General features: G+C 44.0%; 1 protein-coding gene across 1 annotated transcript in view; it reads left to right on the forward strand.

Moving 5' to 3' along the window:
- The window catches only part of SMAD4 (SMAD family member 4), a 112,078-nt gene extending 99,914 nt beyond the window's left edge, over positions 1 to 12,164 (forward strand). The window contains exon 14 of the mRNA XM_030192951.1: positions 11,863 to 12,164. The gene's annotated coding sequence lies outside the window, so the exon portion shown is untranslated. The remainder of the gene's footprint in view (positions 1 to 11,862) is intronic.
- Positions 12,165 to 23,415: the final 11,251 nt, after the last annotated feature.

Below are 23,415 nucleotides of genomic sequence, written 5' to 3' on the forward strand. Positions count from 1 at the left end.
TATTTGCTACTGGGCGGTAATTATTACAATTGAGAGGATTTAGTTTATCCCCATTAAGTGTAATGGTGTAAGGATTATGAATCCCATGTCCTCTGAATACTCACCATTTTGCAAAAGAAAATTCACCATATCTACAAGCCAAAGGTTCAGGTCATCTGGCAAAGATCTTAAAAGATTTGCCGCACAAGGATCTAATGCACAATACCCTTTGCCAAAACATTTCCCTGTACAGCATATGCACTCTATTTCCACCAGTCTAAAAGGTAACCATAGGCGATCCACTGGGATATCGTACAAGACTCCTTCAGCCTCCAAATGATCTACAGTAGGCATAGGTTCTACCTGTGGTATCATATTCAAGATCTTTATTTTAAATTGAAAAAAAAAATCAGCATAATCCTGTGCTGAAAGAGTATTTATAGATTTACCCAATGGGGCTTGTGTTATGCTCTGAACTAACCGGAACAATTCTCTACTAGGGTTAACACTCATATTTAAACATTCAGAGAAAAACTTTCTTTGACAAGTCTTATCCATTGCTTATAATAATGAATACAAGCTTTCCAATTTACAGAATCATCACTTTCTTGAGACTTAACCGAGCTCCTTTCAAGCTGCCTACATTTACATTTCAGCTCTACTAATTCAGGAGAGAACCAACAGTCCCTCCCGTCTCTAATCTTCTTATCCAAAACTTTCCTAATATATTACCTCAAGTCTGAAATTTATAATTTAAGCAATCATAATCCAACGACAATGGAGATAACTGAATACCTACCTCTCACCTCAGGAGAGTGGTATCTGTTCGCCCTCTCATCATGACTACCTTGTTGGATTTTGAAAGCTGATGGGAACTTGCCATCATATAAATATTAAATTCTCTGAGGACAAGCAAGGCTGCTTGTTCTCATATGTGGGTCGACGTCCGCAGCGGCCCAGGAATCTGCAAATAAATTTTGAAAGCAAAACAAAGTCTTTCGGAAAAGTTGCGCAAACTGAGCATGCGCGCCTCTTTAGTTCTTTTTTTCTCCGCGGTGAGGTGTGGTTTGTTTTCCTGATTGCTCCTCTCAGGCCCAGGAAGAACTTTTCTATTTCGAGTTTGGCTGTGCTTTTTTCTTTTTTGATTTGTTAAAAAAAAAAAAAAACTAACTATTTATAGGTTAGTTTCTTGTATTTTCTTTTCCTTTTTTCCCTGTTAAAGTTTCCTTTCTTTTTCGACGCGGCCGAGTTTTTCCCTTTTTGTGCTTTTTCTTTTTTGGCACAATCATGCCATTTGATTTCGCTGAAACCGTTTTTTTCTTCCATGTTATCGAAGACATCCAGCGGCTTCAAACGTTGTATTCAGTGCAACCGGACCATCTTAGGTACAGATACCCACGCCTGGTGTATCCAGTGCCTAGGCCTGACCATAGCCCAGCCGCTTGTAGTCTGTGTCTTTGTATGAAGAAATGGACCCAAGCGTCTCGAAAGGCCCAACGAGAGAAGCTTTTTGGGGCTCAGTCCAGTCCTTCGACGACATCGACAGGAGCATTGACGTCGAGGAGAGAGGTAATGGCTGCTGAGAGACCAACTCGCGCTGGGAGCAGTGAGGCGTTGAGTGGGTCTCCACCTGCCTCGAGGCCTCCTGTTATGCAGGCCCCCCAGGACCGACCTTCGTCGGACCCAGCCCCGAGGAGACGTGAAGATTCCACGTCCTCGGTACCAAGGAGTCTCGATGACGTGCGTCAAGCGAAGGCTAAGAAGTACCGTCATCATTCTCCTTCGATGCATGGTACTGGGAGCTCCGGGGCGTCGAGAGAGTCGGCACCCGAGAAGCGTCGGCACCGAGAGGACCGCTCCCCCTCAGTACAGGAGGTGCTGATGCGTCGGTCTCTTGGCAGCCAGTTACCTGCTCCTGAGCCTCCACGGATTCTGACACCGCCTGTTCCATCGGCCCTCAGCCTTCTCCGATGGCAGCTCTAGACGAGCGTATCCAGGCCTTGTTTCCAGAACTTCTGGAAGGCTTACTGCGACAATCAGCTTTAGTATCGGGGGTGCTTGCGCCTTCTGTGCCATCCGCTGGAGCGGTGTCTGGCCCTTCTCCTGTAGTGAGGTCTCCGACTGCGGCGCTCTACAGTCAATGCGAATGACTATTCATGTGCTGGAACTACTGGGGTTCGTGATCAATTATTCCAAGTCCCATCTCACCCCAGTTCAAAAATTGGAATTAATTGGAGCACTGTTGAACACAAAGGCAGCTCAAGGTTATCTCCCCGAGGCGAAGGCAGACAAACTCCTGTCCCTAGTGTCCATGGTTCGATTGTCTCACCAGATCACAGCTCGGCAGATGTTGAGACTTCTGGGGCACATGGCCTCCATGGTTCATGTGACTCCCATGGCACCTCTACACATGAGATCCGATCAGCTCTATGGACCCTAGCTTCCCAGTGGTATCAAGCTGCGGGAAGTCTAGAGGATGTGATCCAACTGTTCACTGACTTTTGGAATTCCTTGCAGTGGTGGACTATTTGATCCAATTTGACCTTGGGACGTCCATTCCAAATTCCTCAGCCGCAAAAAGTGCTGACGACAGATGCATCCCTCCTGGGGTGGGGAGCTCATGTTGATGGACTTCACACTCAAGGAGCTTGGTCCTTTCAGGAAAAAGGTCTTCAGATCAATCTGCTGGAATTGCGAGCGATCTGGAATGCTCTAAAGGCTTTCAGAGACCGGCTATCCAACCAAATCATCTTAAATCAGATAGACAATCAGGTTGCCATGTATTACACCAACAAGCAGGGGGGGCACTGGAACTCGCCCTCTGTGTCGGGAAGCCGTCTAGATATGGCTTTGGGCACGCCATCACGGCCTGTTTCTCCAAGTCACTTATCTGGCAGGTGTAAACGACAGTCTGGCTGACAGGCTGAGCAGGGTAATGCAACCTCACGAGTGGTCACTGAACATGGGTGTAGTCCGCAAGATCTTCCGAGCATGGGGCACCCCCTCATTGGATCTTTTTGGCACTCAGATCAATCATAAGGTCCCTCAGTTCTGTTCCAGACTTCAGGCCCACGACAGACTAGCGTCCGATGACTTTCTCCTGCATTGGGGAACAGGCCTTTTGTATGGGTATCCTCCCATACTTCTAATAGGGAAGACTTTACTGAAACTCAAACAAGACTGCGGAACCATGATTCTGATAGCTCCCTTTTGGCTGAGTCAGATTTGGTTCCCTCTTCTTCTGGAGTTGTCCTCCGAGGAACCGTGGAGATTGGAATGTTTTCCAACCGTCATCACCCAGAACGAGGGGTTGCTTCTACATCCCAACCTCCAGTCTCTGGCTCTCACAGCCTAGATGTTGAGAGCTTAGAATTCGCCTCCTTGGGTCTTTCAGAGGGTGTCTATCGAGTCTTGCTTGCTTCCAGAAAAGGTTCCACCAAGAGGTGTTACTCTTTCAGTTGGAGGAGGTTTGCAGTCTGGTGTGATAGCAAGGCCCTAGATCCCCTTTCATGTCCTACACGGACCCTGCTTGAATACCTTCTACGCTTGTCAGAGTCTGGTCTCAAGACCAACTCTGTAAGGGTTCACCTTAGTGCTATTAGTGCTTATCACCGCCGTGTAGAAGGTAAGCCTATCTCTGGACAGCCTTTATTTATTTATTTATTTGTTGCATTTGTATCCCACATTTTCCCACCTGTTCGCTTCATGAGAGGTTTGCTTTTGTCAAAGCCCCCAGTTAAACCTCCACCAGTGTCATAGGATCTCAATGTCATACTCACCTAGCTGATGAAAGCTCCTTTTGAGCCACTGAATTCCTGCCATCTGAAGTACTTGACCTGGAAGGTCATTTTCTTGGTGGCTGTTACTTCAGCTCGTAGGGTCAGTGAGCTTCAGGCCTTGGTGGTGCATGCACCTTATATCAAGTTCCATCATTATAGAGTAGTCCTCTGCATGCATCCTAAAATTAGATATAATAGGCATCTCTGAGACCTGGTGGAAGGAGGATAACCAGTGGGACACTGTCATACCGGGGTACAAATTATATCGTAGTGATAGGGTGAATCGGATTGGTGGAGGGGTAGCATTGTATATTAACGAGAGCCTTGAATCAAATAGATTGAAAATTCTGCAGGAAACAAAACACTCCTTGGAATCACTGTGGATTGAAATTCCATGTGCAAAGGGGAAAAGGATAGTGATAGGAGTGTACTACCGTCCGCCTGGCCAGGACGAACAGACGGATGCGGAAATGTTAAAGGAAATCAGGGACGCAAACAAACTGGGCAACACAATAATAATGGGGGATTTCAATTACCCGCATATAGACTGGGTTAATGTAACATCTGTACACGCAAGGGACATAAGATTTCTTGATGAAATCAAGGACAGCTTCATGGAACAGCTAGTTCAGGAGCCGACAAGAGAAGGAAAAATACTAGACTTAGTCCTTAGTGGTGCTCATGATCTAGTGCAGGGGGTAACGATACGAGGGCCGCTTGATAACAGTGATCATAATATGATCGGTTTTGATATTGGCATTGAAGGAAGTGAAACTAGGAAATCAAGTACGCTAGCGTTTAACTATAGAAAAGGTGATTACGACAAAATGAGAAAAATGGTGAAAAAAAGACTGAAAGGAGCAGCTTGCAGAGTAAAAAACTTGCATCAGGCGTGGATGCTGTTTAAAAACACCATCCTGGAGGTTCAGGACAAATATATTCCACGTATTAGAAAAAAGGGAAAAAAAGACTAAACGTCAGCCGGCGTGGCTAAACAGTAAGATAAAGGAAATCATTAGAGCCAAAAAACAATCCTTCAGAAAGTGGAGAAGAGAACCAACTGAAAGTAACAGGATAGATCATAAGGAATGCCAAGCCAAATGCAAAGCGGAGATAAGGAGGGCAAAAAAGGACTTTGAGAAGAAATTAGCGTTGGAAGCAAAAATACATAGTAAAAATTTTTTTAGATACATTAAAAGCAGGAAACTGGCCAAAGAGTCGGTTGGGCCGCTGGACGAAAATGGTGTTAAAGGGGCGATCAAGGAGGACAAAGCCGTAGCGAAGAAATTAAATGAATTCTTTGCTTCGGTCTTCACCGAGGAGGATTTGGGAGGGACACCGGTGCCAGAAAGAATATTTGAAGCGGGGGAGTCGGAGAAACTAAACAAATTCTCTGTAACCTTGGAGGATGTAATGGGTCAGTTCAGCAAGCTGAAGAGTAGTAAATCACCGGGACCTGATGGTATTCATCCCAGAGTATTAATAGAACTAAAAAATGAACTTGCGGAGCTACTGTTAGAAATATGCAATCTGTCCCTAAAATCGAGTGTAGTACCGGAAGACTGGAGGGTAGCCAATGTTACTCCGATTTTTAAGAAGGGTTCCAGAGGAGATCCGGGAAATTATAGACCGGTGAGTCTGACGTCGGTGCCGGGCAAGATGGTGGAGGCTATTATTAAGAATAAAATTGCAGAGCATATACAAAAACATGGACTGATGAGACAAAGTCAGCATGGATTTAGTGAAGGGAAGTCTTGCCTCACCAATCTAATGCATTTTTTTGAGGGGATAAGCAAACATGTGGACAATGGGGAGCCGGTTGATATTGTATATCTGGATTTTCAGAAGGCGTTTGACAAAGTGCCGCACGAAAGACTCCTGAAGAAATTGCAGAGTCATGGAATCGGAGGTAGGGTATTATTATGGATTAAGAACTGGTTGAAAGATAGGAAGCAGAGAGTAGGATTGCGTGGCCAGTATTCTCAGTGGAGGAGGGTAGTTAGTGGGGTCCCGCAGGGGTCTGTGCTGGGTCCGTTGCTTTTTAATGTATTTATAAATGACCTAGAGATGGGAATAACTAGTGAGGTAATTAAATTCGCCGATGACACAAAATTATTCAGGGTCGTCAAGTCGCAGGAGGAATGTGAACGATTACAGGAGGACCTTGCGAGACTGGGAGAATGGGCGTGCAAGTGGCAGATGAAGTTCAATGTTGACAAGTGCAAAGTGATGCATGTGGGTAAGAGGAACCCGAATTATAGCTACGTCTTGCAAGGTTCCGCGTTAGGAGTTACGGATCAAGAAAGGGATCTGGGTGTCGTCGTCGATGATACGCTGAAACCTTCTGCTCAGTGTGCTGCTGCGGCTAGGAAAGCGAATAGAATGTTGGGTGTTATTAGGAAGGGTATGGAGTCCAGGTGTGCGGATGTTATAATGCCGTTGTATCGCTCCATGGTGCGACCGCACCTGGAGTATTGTGTTCAGTACTGGTCTCCGTATCTCAAAAAAGATATAGTAGAATTGGAAAAGGTACAGCGAAGGGCGACGAAAATGATAATGGGGATGGGACGACTTTCCTATGAAGAGAGGCTGAGAAGGCTAGGGCTTTTCAGCTTGGAGAAGAGACGGCTGAGGGGAGATATGATAGAAGTGTATAAAATAATGAGTGGAATGGATCGGGTGGATGTGAAGCGACTGTTCACGCTATCCAAAAATACTAGGACTAGAGGGCATGAGTTGAAGCTACAGTGTGGTAAATTTAAAACGAATCAGAGAAAATTTTTCTTCACCCAACGTGTAATTAGACTCTGGAATTCGTTGCCGGAGAACGTGGTACGGGCGGTTAGCTTGACGGAGTTTAAAAAGGGGTTAGATAGATTCCTAAAGGACAAGTCCATAGACCGCTATTAAATGGACTTGGAAAAATTCCGCATTTTTAGGTATAACTTGTCTGGAATGTTTTTACGTTTGGGGAGCGTGCCAGGTGCCCTTGACCTGGATTGGCCACTGTCGGTGACAGGATGCTGGGCTAGATGGACCTTTGGTCTTTCCCAGTATGGCACTACTTATGTACTTATGTACTTATGTATGCTTAAGGTGGTGTCAGAGTTCCATCTGAACCAGTCAGTTGTCTTGCCAACATTCTTTCCCCATCCTCATACCTGCCCTGGAGAAAGCAGTTTGCATACTCTGGACTGCAAGAGAGCATTGGCCTTTTACGTGGAGCAGACACAGCCCTTCAGACAGTCCGCCCAGTTGTTTGTGTCTTTCGATCCCAACAGGAGGAGAGTCGCCATCAGAAAACGCACAATCTCCAAATGGGTAGCAGATTGCATTTCCTTCACTTATGCCCAAGCTGGGCTGACTCTACAGGGTCATGTCATGGCTCATAATGTTAGAGCCATGGCTGCGTCAGTGGCCCACTTAAAGTCGGCCTCCATTGAAGAGATTTGCAAGGATGCAACGTGGTCATCAGTCCACACATTCACATCTCACTACTGCCTTCAGCAGGATACCTGACGCAACAGTCGGTTTGAGCAGGCAGTGCTGCAGAATTTGTTTGGGGTTTAGAATCCAACTCCACCCCACTAGACCCATTTTTGTTCTGTTCCAGGCTGCACTCTGTTAGTTGATTTTGGTTTCAGGTCAATCTTTGTTTTGTCCTTGCCGTTGCGAGCCCCATTGACCAATGTACATTATTTTGAGTGAGCCTGGTTGCTAGGGATACCCCACATGTGAGAACAAGCAGCCTGCTTGTCCTCGGAGAAAGCGAAGATACTTACTTGTAGCAGGTATTCTCCGAGGACAGCAGGCTGATTGTTCTCACAAACCTGCCCTCCTCCCCGTTGGAGTTGTTTCTTATTTATATGCTTTTTGATTAAACTAAAGAGGCACGCTCACGTGGTGGGCGGGAACTTGTTCGCGCATGCGCGGTTCGCGCTTCCCACGCAACGGAACTTTTGGGAAAGACTTTGTTTTTATTTTGCTTGCCGATTCCTGGGCCGCCGCGGACGTCGACCCACATGTGAGAACAATCAGCCTGCTGTCCTCGGAGAATACCTGCTACAGGTAAGTATCTTCGCTTTCTTGCAATAAATGATCTGACCAGGGAATCACCAAGAGTTACAATCATATGCAAACAGTTGTCCAGTTACATAAAAAGAGGAAGGCATAATATCCAACATGTGGCCAGCCAGGTTGAAAGTTACCTTGTTTGATCACATTCAGACTTACATCAGAAAAAAATTGTCTCGGGGAGCAAACATCTTTCAGTTGGAAGTCAATTCGAAATGAAGGTTAAACTCTCCAAGCTCTAAAAGATTTTTCCTTCAATTTTGCGTGAACAACAAAAGTAAAAAAAAAAAAAATTACTGCTCTGCAATTGGTGACCACAAACCAGGTGATCTATATACCAAAATTATCCCAATACTGTTTAAAGATGACAAACATTTCAGACAAGCAAACAAACACTCCAACCCAGACAACTGGAGTGAATCAACTATCTCCAGTTCTAAAACATTTTTATAAATTATAGCAATATCCCCTTCTCACTTCCCAACCCTAGGTAGAGAACATATCGCATAACCCCCGGGGCATGAAAGATTTTGAATCATAATATATTTTTCTTCAACCATGTTTATGTAAAAAAAAAAAAAAAAAGGCTAATCCCAGACCTTGCTTTTCTATCAAATCCTTAATCAAATCACATTTTTTGCATAATGACTGCATAACAGGAATAAGAGTTAGATCAATATTATGTTTAGAGAATACCCCCATATTTGCTCTCACCAAAACCTGTTGTCGTTTATGATGCAGGTATAGTTTTTGTAATATCCAGGATGACGACCTACTTGTACTTCAATCATTTACTAATCTGCAAGCAATCAATCAAATGATGTGAATTTACACCAGAATCACAGTAATAACTAGTTTTTGAAGGGCGATGGCCCCAATGTACCTGCATAGAAGAAGCATCACCTGCCATATTAATAACTCCAATCTTTTCCTCAGATTTCTCCCCCTTCCCTCTCCCCTCCCCTTCCCCTTTTCATAAAATACCACAAGAATGAAACAAAATAAAACACTATTTTTTCAGATTAAACTATCCAATAGGACATAGTAAAACTCACAAAATATACCAGCACAAAAAAGCCAGCAAAGCTCTCATAAAATCCAAGGGGCTCGCTAAGGGGTGCTCTCCTTCTGCCCATGCCTTAAGCGAGCCACCAGCCTAGTCTTACTGAACAGATAAGAGAGAGGGGGTGATCTCATAGGTAGGTATCAAGGTCTGATCTTGTAGCTCCTCCCAGTCTTAGCTGCGATGATTAGGCAGGCAGTGCTGATGTTATAGCAGGGCAAGGAGAAAAAGTAAAAGCTTGAAACAGGGTGACACAGCCAGGAAATCTCCCCACACTGGGCTCTGCAGCAGTTCTCTACTGTCGGCATCTTACTGAGCATGCTCTTACAAAGTTATGCAGCTGAATACATGTGCTGTGACATGATGGTGCATATTTATTTGCAAGCTCCACACCAGCAACCCTGGGCAGAGCTGGGGCATGGTTTTGATGTGTGCTTGTGTTTTATAAAATAAGCAAATGTGCACATCGAGTCCACACGTAAATTAGCAGATGTAAATTGTGTTTGACAATTTGTATGCTACTGAGGATTATTATATGAGCCTTTTACAACAATATGTTACTGTTAGTGATCCTTGTGTTAATATAAAATAGGTGCCTTTTTGGACATCTCACATAGGTGCCCTGTTGTAAAATTAACCCCTGCATGGCAGTGTTGCATCTTTAGGTGATATTAATTAGAAGATGGGATTTCTTGTATGTTTTTATCCTGTTGATGAAGATGGCTTGCATCTTTCTTGCTCTGGAAAGTGGGTGTGCTAAATGCCAAAATTAGGTGTTAACTCCACCGTGGCTAATTTATGTAAACTCTAAATCGGTCCCTTATATCTCCACACAGGTATTACATTCAATATAGGATCCGGTAGTTAGTATTATTCAAGCAAAAAATCTTCACATTTATTCTGTTATACAAACAGATACAGAAACATCTAAGTTCGCTTAAAAATTATTAACTAATTATTTCTCAGGCGACCTCAGCGACGCCCATTGCCAGAGGATATTCAAATTATGGCAATGTATCTGGCGTCCACTTCTTCATTGGTTCAGCCAATTTTTTATTTTTATAACGATTTTGTTATGTTCTCAATTAAATTACTTATCTTATATAGTTAGACCAGAGGGTTCAGTGCCCGACATACATGTTTCGCCCTCCATCGAGCTGTGTCAAGGGCTATCCTCTACAAAACAAAAACCCAATATATTAATACGTTTTCCTAGCTCAGAGAAAACCTTCCTTCATAAGTTTTCACTAATCCAGATTATTTCACAATATAATTCTCAAAAACTCTTACCTACAGTCTCTCCCAGCGTCAGCTCTACTTAATTATAGCGGGTGTTCCCTTTCTCAAGATGGCGCCGGCGTTCTCATCACTTGTTTAAATATTCAAGTAACCTCTGACATCATAGATCCTCCCCCGGTGTTAGTCATATTGTTCAAAATATAAGTAGCATGCTAGAGAAGACGGAGAGTTTGACGCTTAGACTCTCATTGTAAGACAAAAACATTTGAATTTGAATGCAATAGCATCCTATTGAAATTCAAATTCTTTTACCCTTAAAGGAGAATTTTAAATGGCCTTATCTTACCTATTAGGTTTTTTGGCTCATCTGTGAACTTGTTCTTTAGGCTGAGTGCTTATGATAGGTGTGATTAGTGAAACAATTCAGTTTTGGCAGTGACGTGACTGAGCACAATTTCCAGATGTGTGCGTATTCAGTGGCTGAGGCAGGTATTACATAAGCAAGACATGTTTAGAGGAAAGTTTACTTTTAGGTACTGACACATAAGGATATTTGCTCTGGTGATTTTGCCTTTGAATGAGCCATGGAATATTGATATTGGTAAGAATTGATTCCTTTTAGATGTTTGACGTGCACATCTCATGGTTTTAGATAGCTATTTAGGGCAACTGTGCCCTGCTTATTGATAGAATTGGTGGATGGCAATGGGCAAGCTTGTTAGAAAACATGGGTGAAAATCTGCAGCATCTTAGCAGTTGGTATTTTTAGCAAAAACTTTTAAAGTTGAGGAAGTAGTTCTGAAATGGGTCACGATTGGGAGAATCAATGGAGATGTCCAAATATCAGCGTTAGATTAACTTGATTCTGAAAGTGAAACATTAACTTTTGTAGTATTCAAGAATGGGTGTGTACTTTGATTTGGAGTGATATTGTTTGGTGAAGGAACCTTTTTATTTTCTCATGTAGCAGTGGCATAAGTTTAATTGAAAAGCTAATGTGATGTATATGAGTTGCACCTTGACTCATATTACCTTGCATTAAGGGGGTCATTATGAACAGTGTCCACTAGCTCACATTTACCATAAGGCCCGTTGCATAAAAAATGTGCGTTAATAGCATTAATGCTTGCTATGTTAGTAAATGACCTACTATGAGTGTCAGTTTATTAAGGAATACTGTTTCTGTCAGGTATTATATTCTAGCAATGAATTAACCACAATAACAGCTTTACAAGATGTTTTTACAGCTGATTTGTTAGTATTGTAAGCTCTCTGAAGTATTCCCTATTGGAAAAAGTTGAACTGCTCAGCTAACAATTTTACTAACAATTGTGACAAACATGGTTTAAGAACCGTTGATATGCCCATGTGTGAGGATCAATGTGAATTCCCTGGAAATATTTTTGGACAAGAAGAAAAGTATGATTGCTTGTTTGGAATTACTGCTAATAGAGTAATTCCAAACAAGCAATAGTTAAGAATGTAATATGTGGCTTAATTTGCTAGTGTTCTGTTTATGGGCTTGTTTCTATTAAGGATTGTTTGATAATATCACAAACGCTTGAGTGGATGCAGTTTCGGTTGACCAACATCAGAAAATTATTATATGCTTATGATTCTCAAAATTTTAGGACCCATATATGGTAATTGATGAATAATATGGTGCCATGCAATGTTAATCGCATGTGTTTCCAATTTGTTAACACAAATACACTTCTGTTTCTGCAGCATTCTGATTGGTTGATAGAAGCTGGTTATGTTAATCCATGCAACACCAACATTGCAATTTAGTGGCTCCAGCATCAGCAGCTTCACTCTGAGTAAAGCTCACCAGTTTCACTCGCAGCAAGAAGGCAAGCATGCGTTTTATACCTGTTGGTTGTCTTAAACTCCTCGCCATCAGCATCTTTCTAATGGCGATGACCTTGTATAATGAATTTAAAGTAGAATTGCAGATGTATTTACTATGCTACAAATACAACGTGTAAGCTTTTTAACTAAGTGATTGTATAAATAAAATACTGGATATACCCTACCTATATAATTGTAGTATGTATTTAAATATTTTTTATACTGTAGGACTTTGATGCCTGCATTCTTTATCTTGTGGGAAAAAAAATAGGTAAAATAGTTGAAAAAAAATGCTTTATTTGCAGTAATATCTCAAAGTTCCTGCCAGGTTGGATTTTGCTTTTGGAACACTAACTCATTTACCCGACCCTGTTCTTAGTAAGTGGTGAGCTGAATTCTCCAGTGGCTCAGTTTTAGGTTACAGAATGTTTAATTGGACTTGCCAGTTGGTGGCAGTTGTCTGTCTATATATATATATATATATATATATATATATATATATATATATATATATATATTACTACTATTTAGCATTTCTATAGCGCTACAAGGCGTACGCAGCGCTGCACAAACATAGAAGAAAGACAGTCCCTGCTCAAAGAGCTTACAATCTAATAGACAAAAAAAAAGTAATCAAATCAATTAATGTATACAGGAAGGAGGAGAGGAGGGTAGGTGGAGGCAAGTGGTTACGAGTCAAAAGCAATGTTAAAGAGGTGGGCTTTCAGTCTAGATTTAAAGGTGGCCAAGGATGGGGCAAGACATAGGGGCTCAGGAAGTTTATTCCAGGTGTAGGGTGCAGCGAGACAGAAGGCGCGAAGTCTGGAGTTGGCAGTAGTGGAGAAGGGAACAGATAAGAAGGATTTATCCATGGAGCAGAGTGCACGGGAAGGGGTGTAGGGAAGGACGAGTGTGGAGAGATACTGGGGAGCAGCAAAGTGAGTACATTTATAGGTTAGTAGAAGAAGTTTGAACAGGATGCGAAAACGGATAGGGAGCCAGTGAAGCGACTTGAGGAGAGGGGTAGTATGAGTAAAGCGACCCTGGCGGAAGACGAGACGGGCAGCAGAGTTTTGAACCGATTGGAGAGGGGAGAGGTGACTAAGTGGGAAGCCAGCAAGAAGCAGATTGCAGTAGTCTAAACGAGAGGTGACAAGGGTGTGGATGAGGGTTTTGGTAGAGTGCTCGGAAAGAAAGGGGCGGATTTTACAGGTGTTGTAAAGAAAGAAACGACAGGTCTTGGCAATCTGCTGGATATGAGCAGAGAAGGAGAGAGAAGAGTCAAAGATGACCCCAGGGTTTTGAGCTGAGGAGACAGGGAGAATGAGAGAGCCATCAACAGAAATAGAAAACGGGGGGAGTGGGGAGGTGGGTTTGGGGGGAAAAATGAGAAGCTCGGTTTTGGTCATGTTTAATTTCAGGTGGCGTTGAGACATCCAGACAGCAATGTCAGACAAGCACGCTGAAACTTTGGTTTGGATGCAAGGTGAGATATCAGGGGTAGAAAGGTAGATTTGGGGGGAGTCAGCATAGAGATGGTAGGAAAAGCCATGGGATGAGATTAATGAACCAAGGGAAGAAGTGTAGATAGAAAAGAGGAGGGGACCAAGAACAGAACCCTGAGGTACGCCGACAGGCAGAGGGATAGAAGTAGAAGAGGATCCACCAGAGTGAACACTGAAGGTGCGGAGGGAGAGGTAGGAAGAGAACCAAGAAAGGACAGAGCCCTGGAATCCAAGTGAGGACAGGGTATCGAGGAGTATGTTTCCTCACTTTTATGGGGCTGCACAACATGCATAGGTACTGCATGAGGAGTCTGTGCCCCCATCTGAGATCAGTGGCGGCTCATTCAACACCTCTGTACATTGCAGCAGCCAAGTGGGGAAAAGGGGGAAGCAGGGTAATGGGAGGAGGAGACGCTATAGTCATAAGAGGGGAGAAAAATGTTAAATACCATCACAGTCACTATAAATAAATGTGCACTGATTCTCTGAAAATGCCTGTGGATGAGGCCATGTCTTGCTTCCAGGCTCAGCTGGTGGGGATGTGCTGGCTCCTCTGCTGCAGGTTCTGTATGCTCTGTTCCACTGTGTCACCTTCACAAAGGGGTTGACTGTGGCTTTGGCGCATACAGCATACCATGAAGATGTCAAATACCTTACAGGGACAATTGACTATTTCCCCCCATTATCTGTCCAGGCTGCGAAGTTATGTTTTGAGGAAGCTAAATTTCCTTTCTATTATTGCCTGGTTTGTTTTGTTTTTGTTACATTTGTACCCCGCGCTTTCCCACTCATGGCAGGCTCAATGCGGCTTACATGGGGCAATGGAGGGTTAAGTGACTTGCCCAGAGTCACAAGGAGCTGCCTGTGCCTGAAGTGGGAATTGAACTCAAAAATCCACCACCCTAACCACTAGGCCACTCCTCCATTCCAGTTTGGCAGTGAACCCTGTTGTACTGCTTCTCTGACTCCATCTTGGAAATCACTATAGGTGACATGAGCCACCTCCTTTATGGGTAACCTCTATCCCCTGAGCGGAAGTGGAAAAAAAAGAAGGCTATCATGCATGGAAAGACATGTTGGGAGGTGTGGTTAGAAACTGCACTAGTAGATCAGAAAATGTGGTGGTAGCTGGGAGGGTCAGCGTGAAAATGTAGCATGTGAGTTTCGTAGTGCAGGACTCACCTAACAACTATCCCCTGGTCAAACCTGTCATGGATGCCAGAATGGGTCAGAATGTATGCATCATGACAGGAAAATAAGGTGATACATTTTTTTATTGAACTAGCAATACATTTTTTTGACAAGCTTTCAAAGGCAGAATCTTCCCCTTGTCAAAAACCTTTCAATTTTAGTCCAATAAAAAAGGCCATCACCTTGTTTTCCTCTTTTTTTTTTGTTTTATTTCTATTTATTATCTTTAAAGTGGGCTAACAAGGCAACCACACTACTTTATCATCTTATCCTAGCTCTAATGTTATAAAAGTTCCCTTCTCGTGTGCAATCTCTACCAGATTACCTGTTTGCTAGGTGGTGGTAACCAGCTCCTCAGAATCCTCATTGCCCAGTGGTGTGATGGTAGCAAACGTTCCTCAGAAATGTTCAAAAGTAAATCGGTGGACATGGATTCAAGCAACAATTGCACTTACTAAATTTCTTCATAAGAGTGTTAACTTCTTTACTTGTGACAGACAAAAGAGTTGTAATTATAATCCATGCTGTCAGAGTTATTAGCATGTGAATGAAACAAAGCACAGCTAACTAACTGAATGATAGCAAAATCCAGAACAATAACATCCCCACTATTAACAATGGTTGCCTCATATCCCTAATTTTTGAAGTAAGGTAATTAGCAAACTGATGGCAGTCTGGCATTACCTTCAATACATCATTCTATTAGCAATCAATAGTGAAAGGTTTCACATGCACTATTAGAGCTTTTAATGATCCTATTTGAATAATGATCTTGGTTTTTCTTTTCTCAATGAATATTTTATTTTCAAATTAGAACAACAACTTACATAATAAGAAAAGGGGAGGTAAACATTTCAGGAAGCAAAGAAGGGAATAACAGATGGCCAACACATAGTAACATAATAAATGACGGCAGAAAAAGACCTGCACGGTCCATCCAGTCTGCCCAACAAGATAACTCATATGTGCTACGTTTTGTGTATGCCCTACTTTGATTTGTACCTGTGTTCCTCAGGGCATAGACTGTATAAGTCTGCCCAGCACTATCCATGCCTCCCAACCACCAGCCCTACCTCCCACCACCGGCTCTGGCACAGACCGTATAAGTCTGCCCAGCACTATCCCTGCCTCCCACCACCGGCTCTGGCACAGACCTTATAAGTCTACCCAGCACTATCCCCGCCTCCCAATCACCAGTCCCGCTTCCCACTACTGGCTCTGGCACAGACCGTATAAGTCTGCCCAGCACTATCCCCGCCTCCCAATCTTGACTAAGCTCCTGAGGATCCATTTCTTCTGCACAGGATTCCTTTATGCTTATCCCACGCATGTTTGAATTCCGTTACCCTTTTCATCTGCATATATCAAAACTCCATACAGACAAGACCCCTTCCTCTCCACAACACAGAACCCTTCTTATAACATCTGCTATCCCTACCCCCATTAACAAGAAAAACTCCCCCTCTCCCCAGCTCTCCCAGAGTGCCCAGTGGATTCTTCAAGACAATTCCCACTGTAGCTCCTTGTGACCTTGAGCAAGTCACTTAACTCTCCATTGCCCCAGGTACAAAAAAGAACTTAGACTGTGAGCTCTGTAGGGGCAGAAAAAGTACCTGCATATAATGTGTACAACACTGCATATGTCAGTAGAAAGCAAGGAGGCACTTCACAGCAGCAAACCCCCAGTGTAACAGCTTGCCCTCCCACCAGATAGCATGGTCATTGTGCAATCCTAACAGAGTCCTGAGGAGAACAAGTCAATGAGCTCTTTAGAGCTGCAGAAAGGGCTTGGACCACACCTAATCAAAAGGAGACTATCAAGTGGCACTCCTACCAAATGTGCAGAAAAGTGCCCATCTCAATCCCACATCTCCAACATACATCAGACACAGAAGGAAACATATGCTTTAGGCGATCAGGCGTATAGTACCATCTGGTAAGTACTTTATAAACATTCTCTTGCACTAGCACACAAACAGAGGCCTTCAGCACACATGGTCTCCCATTCTAGATTTTCCAGACACTCCATCTTACGGGGGGTCTTCTCGTAACCCAACCTGCCCCAACATGAAATGCTGAAGTTGTAAATAAGGAAAAAAAGTCCCCTTTAGGTAAATTATGTTGGGATTGCAAATTTTTAAAAGGTAAAATATGTCACCTAACCATAACATCCCAAAATCTAATCAGGCCTAACTGTTCCCACAGCTCAAAAGCTCTGGCCCCCTCCCGGCACCAAACCCTGGCTCCCACCACATTGCGGCTAGGGAGGATGCCTGATCCACTTGACCCCAGCATCTACGCGCCTCTCTCCAAATCTCAAGTAGATGTCATACGAAGGGGTTGAGAACTCTGGAAAGGAGTTCTCATGCCTCCTTGGAAGTCCACAAAAGAGACCCCAATGGGCATGAGGGGAAAGTATGATTGTTCCAACACTACTGATGGTTTAGACTTCCAATCAAGCACCAGCTGGAGCTGAGCTGCCATATAATACCAATCGACACTGGGAACCTCCCTGCTGCAGATTCCCCCAGAGAACTTGCTGAGCCAGGCATGGCCACCTCCCCTCCCAAATAAACTGAGAAATGAGGGTTTGCATGTGGCAAAGAAGTTTATGTGGAATCATAATGTGTAGCGCCTGAAATAGTATATTCATCTTTACCACTGCAATACATTCCCACCAAGACAACCATAACCCTTTCCATTGACCCAAATATGTATGGATGAGAGATAAAAGCTTATCATAATTAAGAGCATATAACCTTTCTAGGTCCTAAGGCATATGAATACCAAGATATTGAATGCTATGAGAGGCCCAATGAAAAGAAAAAATGTGACACAACCTGTACTCATCCTCCTTTGAACTAGAGATACCTAACAACTCACTTTTATCCATATTAACCTTTAGGCCCATGACCTGCTTAAAGTCACAAAACATCTCCAGGACAATAGGCAGAGTCAGGCCCAGTTCCCTAATATAGAAGAGGACATAATCTGATAAAAGAGCAATTTGATGGTCCACCCCACCCACCCGAACCTCCCGTATTTCTGGATGAGATTGAACTTGCACCGCCAAGGGTTCTATATAGAGGGCAAAAAGAAGAGGCAATAGGAGGCAGCCCTTTCTTGTTCCCCAACTCATGAAGAAAAAGCGGTGTGTGAGCAATTGATTTGGAGGCAGGCTACCCGGGCCACATATAATGCCACAATCCACGCACAGAAAGATGCTCCTAAGCCCATCCTATCGCCCCTCTCAAAAAATAACCAACGAAGTCTATCAAATGCCTTTTCTACATTCACGGCTGAAAAGACTACACTCGACAGGGTCCTCTGTGCCTTCCAGATCAAATGGAGAGTTCTTCATATATTATCCCCCACCTGTTGTCTGGGTATAAACGCTGACTGATTGATGTGAACCAACTGCAGTAACACCTGTGCCAGTCTATTGGCCAATACTTTAGCCAATATCTTGGCATTCATATTTAAGAGAGATATGGGCCTAAAAGCCCAGCACGTGGTGGGATCCTTACCCGATTTTGGGAACACTGTGACCCCTACCTCCGCCATAGATGGTGGTGACAAATGACCAACCAGTACCCCGTTACTCACTCCTACAAATAATTCCCCTAATTCCTCTTTGACGATCATATAAAATCTCTCATTGAGTGCTGGGACCTTCCCATTCTGAAGTCTGTGCACAACCCTTAGCACCTCCCCGATGCTAATTAGTGCACCTAATTGTACCTGGTCAGCATCTGTAAGCCGGGGGGAGAGGAGCCAAATCCAAGTAGCTCTTTATAGCTGAGGGGGATCCCCATCAGCTGCCTGATAGAGCTCCTAATAGTATTGCAGAAAACATTTTTGAATGGCAGAGCTGGTGTACTGCCAATGTCCCGCACGGTCTCTGATCTTTTGAGTAGTACAGCACACTCTCCTAGCTTTAAGATAATGAACCAACATCGAGCTGGATTTATTAGCAAAGCTTGGTACAGAGAAAATCGACTTCTTGCATCTGAAGCTGGGAAAGCTCCCTCTGAGCTGCCTGAAGTTCTTGCAAACGTGAAGCAAAGGAGACTTCTTATGTTGATGCTCCAGCTCAAGCAGACGATTCCGCAACCTAAGGGATAACTCCCCTTGCGCCCTCTTCCTACGGGCTCCCCATTGGATAAATAACCCCGGATCACCAGTTTAAAGGCCTCGCAAAGTATGCCATCACTAACCTCCCCATTATCATTGATCAGGCTATAATCCTGAATAGCCGCTCTTACTGCCCAACATACCTGATCATCCCCCAATGAAGATCTGTTGAGTCTCCTAAAACCCCTACCCCTGGGACTGCCCACACCTCTGAGCTCAATCCATACTGGGGCATGGTCAGAAATCTGTATATGCCCGCCTCGCCTACCATGCCCCACATGTTACGGTGGGCCCAAAGCCCATCTATACATGAATAGAAAGTGTAGTTGCATTGTGTGCCATGTAGTAAGCACCAATAATCTACCACCTCAAGTGCCTTCAAAAAATGAAGTAAAGCTTTACGATTGGGTCCACTTTAGTGTCCTCCCCCTGTGGAATGATCCAGCTGGGCATCTAGCAGCACCTCCTACTATCACCGCCCCCCCTGACAAAAATTCCTGTATCTCCCCCAAGAGTGTCTGGAAAAATTCCGGCTGACCAATGTTTGGGGCATACAAATTAATGTCAGCTCCTTGCTTTGTAGCAATGCCCTTAAAGCCAAACATTTACAACTCAAGTCCTTAAACACCTGTTGTGTATTGGAGCCAAAGTCCTGCCAGCACAATATAGCCACCCCCCCTAAATGTTTAACCCCCTACCCTGGTGGACCTCTACCTCTTCAAATGGGCAACTGTTCAAAACATGGGCATCCCATGTGCGAAGATGCGTTTCCTGCAAATATACAATATCCAACTTCAGTCTATCCAGTTCTTTAAACACCACACTGCACTTCTCCGGGTTATTAAGTCCATTAACATTCCAAGTCCCAATGATCACATGACCCTCACCGCTCTCCAATCTCCCCAAATCCTCTGGCTCCCTCTTACCACTCATTTCTTAACCCCACACCCACCCGTCCCACCCGACTCCATCCTTCTCCCTCACCCCATCACCTCCTCAAGAAGTAGCTGATTGCACCCCTTCCGGATCAGCCAACTGTGAGGAATTAACAACCTCCCCAGAAGGCCTCTCACTCAACCAAACCAAAACAATCCCAGGGATGGTATGCATTCATGTCTCATCCCCTCAGTCATACAATCCATGTATTCACCCACACACTCCAAACCAACAGAGTTCTGAAAGAAAACTATGAGCAGTAGACACTCCAGAAAGAGTGCCCTAGTGTCTATTATAGCCAAACATGCTGAACAGCCCAGCCCCTCCCCCCACTTCCCTACACCAACACTTAGTGGGGAAAAAAAGGGGGAGAAAAAGGGAGTAGGGGGAAAGAGGGGAAGAGAGAAAAAGGATAAATCGTAGAAAAACAGAGATGGGAATGAAAGGGTATATCACAGACTTCTGTCTCATTTTGCCATCCACATGCCAAGTGCTCAGGGAAGTACCCAGAATAGTCCAACTCATCAGGGCACAAAACGTTAAGTTGCACCTTATGCGACATTTTGCCATGTCCCACAACTTGCTGCCATGCCGAATCTGCCCGTGGCTCCAGCTTCGTTGGTGCAGATGTAGAAGGTGCAGGGATGTTATTACAACCCAGAGCGTGCAGTGCGGACCAGGCTTCCTCTACAGTTTTCACCTTCCGAGATTTCCATGCTACTGTATAATCTGTACTGCAAAGGGAAAGAGTCAGTGGTAGCGAAGTCCACGTGTTTGCATGTATTGTGTGACTTCCCAAAAAGACTGGCGTTTTTGAAATGTGGACCACACCAAGTCCTGATAGACTCCAGTCTTACAGTTTTTCCAAGTAATGTCAGACTGCTGCTGCGCTTTAAATAAAATGTGGTGTATAATGAGGAAATCAGCAAAACAAACCACTATGTCACACGGCGCATCTCTACATGCAGGCAGGGCCCAGTCCATGATGAGCTGTCTGAATGTGGACTACCTGTAACTATCTGTTATCTTTTCCTTAACCCAAGGGGAAAAAAAAAGACATTAAGGATGCTGGAATTCACCTTTGCATTCCAAACTGTTCAGCATTGGAAAGAACTTGCTGAGATATTCTTCTCCTCCCATTCATATATATAAAGGTTAGGAAAAAGGTTAAGACCTTACTGTTTCAGAAATTTATTCTTTTAAAATAATGTTTAATTTTAATTAGACTTCATTATTCCTTTTACTAATATCCCAGAGGTTTGCTCTCGTTTGCCTTGCTTTGTTACCCGCTTTGAACTGTAAGGTATTAGTGGGATATAACTTTGTATGGTATGAAAATCAGTGCTAAGTGTTATTCTATAAAAGGTGCATGACCTTTATAGAATAGTGCTTAGTGCCAATTCCCGCACCCTAACATTAGATGCCAGACATATCTGGTGTAAATGCTGGCAATTAAGTTAGGCGTGTTAAGCCAGTGTCACAGCACCATGCTTTTGACAACACGCCTTTCATTGACAATGCGCCTCTCACCAGCTCACGCACTTCCCCGCACCAAGGTGCACATGCTTCTGGTTCATCGCAGCAGCTGCAAGTGACACTGGGGTGGAGATCTGATGTCAGACACACTGCACCCTCATCTTCAGGCCCCACACTCTCCTCAGGGCCTCGGCAACAGGTCTGTCATGCATGGTCTAACTTTGTTTTGCTCACTGTCTGCCTGACCTGCCTGGATTCTGATAATGTCCTGCCCGGATTCTGACGCTGTAAAACCCTAACCACTGTCTTGATTTTGACGCTGTTCTGCCCGCTACTGATAGGACCACTGCTTGGACTCTGACCTTGTTCTGCCTGCTGCCTGCCTGGATTCTGACGCTGTTCTGTTTACCCTGACAATCATCTGGATACTGATTCTGTTCTGCCTGCTGCTGTTCCTGACCACTGCCTTGATTCTGATGCTGCTCTGATCTCTGCCTGCCCAGAACCTCCTCTGGGGGGCTCTCCAAGTCCTGCTGACCACATGACCTGAGGACTAAACTCTCGGGGAACGATGGTTGGTCCAGATGAAGCTTTCTCTGGCTTGTCAGGGTGCCATTATCCAGCTTCGGCGATGGCACAAGAGCTCATTATACTCCTGCACCGCCGAGGGCATGACAGCCAGTATTCTATAATTATATGCGCAACTTTTAAGAATGCTCCTGACATGTTCATGTCTATGCCCCCTTTTGTGATACGTGCTTTGAGAGTTAGGTGCCCTGCCTTATAGCATATCATGCAGCAAAAGGTGCATGTAAATTCTAATGATTGCCAATTAACATAAATAATTTGGTTATTAGCATCCATTTATTGATGGTTCAGAGCTTGCTTTTCAGTAAGTTTGCACGCACATCTTGGGAGTGCATGCAAATTTAGGCATGCAAATCTGGGTGTTGTATGTGCAATACAGGGGTTAGTGACCCTGGGGTCAGAACATTGTTCTCAGCCACATGCACCCACACCGGGACAGGATGCTCTGCTTCAATGCTGTAGATATAAATCATCCCATCTGTGGGCCATCTACCCATTATGAAGGTACTTCTCTAACAGGGCACCGATATTTCAGTGCCACTATCACCCATAAAGGTACAGAATACCTGGCTGCTCAAGAGTATGAGTAGACTTACATATAAGGGTGCACATACATGAGGCGGGGCTGCTATTTACACTCGCCACTTAACGGAATAATTTAAGTTACATGCTCTTGCTGCATTTACGTGCCTGTAGTTATCCCAGGTCTGTGGCTAGTGTAACTGCAGGTTCCTAGATTTTAGATTCCTCAAAACTGGGTTATGCAAGTATTGTATAATGGCATCTGGCACTTTTCCCTCTAAGCTGTGTGGGAGTCCTCCACCTATAGTCCTATCAGTGGGAGGTGCTGTTTCCCTATCACATTTTCAATAGTGAGGGACAGGCAAGCTCTGCAGGACTCCAGGGAACCTGTGTGTCCCTAGCAATTGAAAGCACAATATTGAAGTAGCGCCACCCACTGGCAGCAATGCAGTTGGAGGATGGCAGAGGTGGGGCTGGTGGTTGGGAGGCGGGGTTAGTGCTGGGCAGACTAATACGGTCTGTGCCCTGAAAAAGACAGATACAAATCAAGGGGCTGGTGGTTGGGAGGCAGGGCTAGTGCTGGGCAGACTTATATGGTCTGTGCCCTGAAAAAGACAGATACAAATCAAGGTATGGTATACACAAAAAGTAGCACATATGAGTTATCTTGTTGGGCAGACTGGATGGACCGTGCAGGCCTTTTTCTGCCGTCATCTACTATGTTACTATGTTAACTTATAAGGGAACAGTGACATTTGGTTGTCCAGTGCATGGCATCAGGATGCCTAAAAGAAGCACACACTTATTGAATTACCTCCTATGCCTGTTAATCTGACTGCACTGAAAGAACAGAGTTTTTAAACATTTCCCAAAAGTTGCTGTATCATAAGATAACTGGTGGGTTATTCCACTCATTCGGACCTCCTATCAAGGAGAAATGGCTAGGAGTTTCTACAAGATGTACCTGATATATCAAGAGAATCTGTAGCAAACTGTCTGACCTCAGGGCTCATGAAGGTTTTTTTTTTAATTTAATTTTGCAAACTGAACAAAAGAACAATAATCAAGCAATAAATGC

This window comes from Microcaecilia unicolor, chromosome 2 (assembly GCF_901765095.1).
Source record: "Microcaecilia unicolor chromosome 2, aMicUni1.1, whole genome shotgun sequence".
NCBI classification, from domain to species: domain Eukaryota; kingdom Metazoa; phylum Chordata; class Amphibia; order Gymnophiona; family Siphonopidae; genus Microcaecilia; species Microcaecilia unicolor.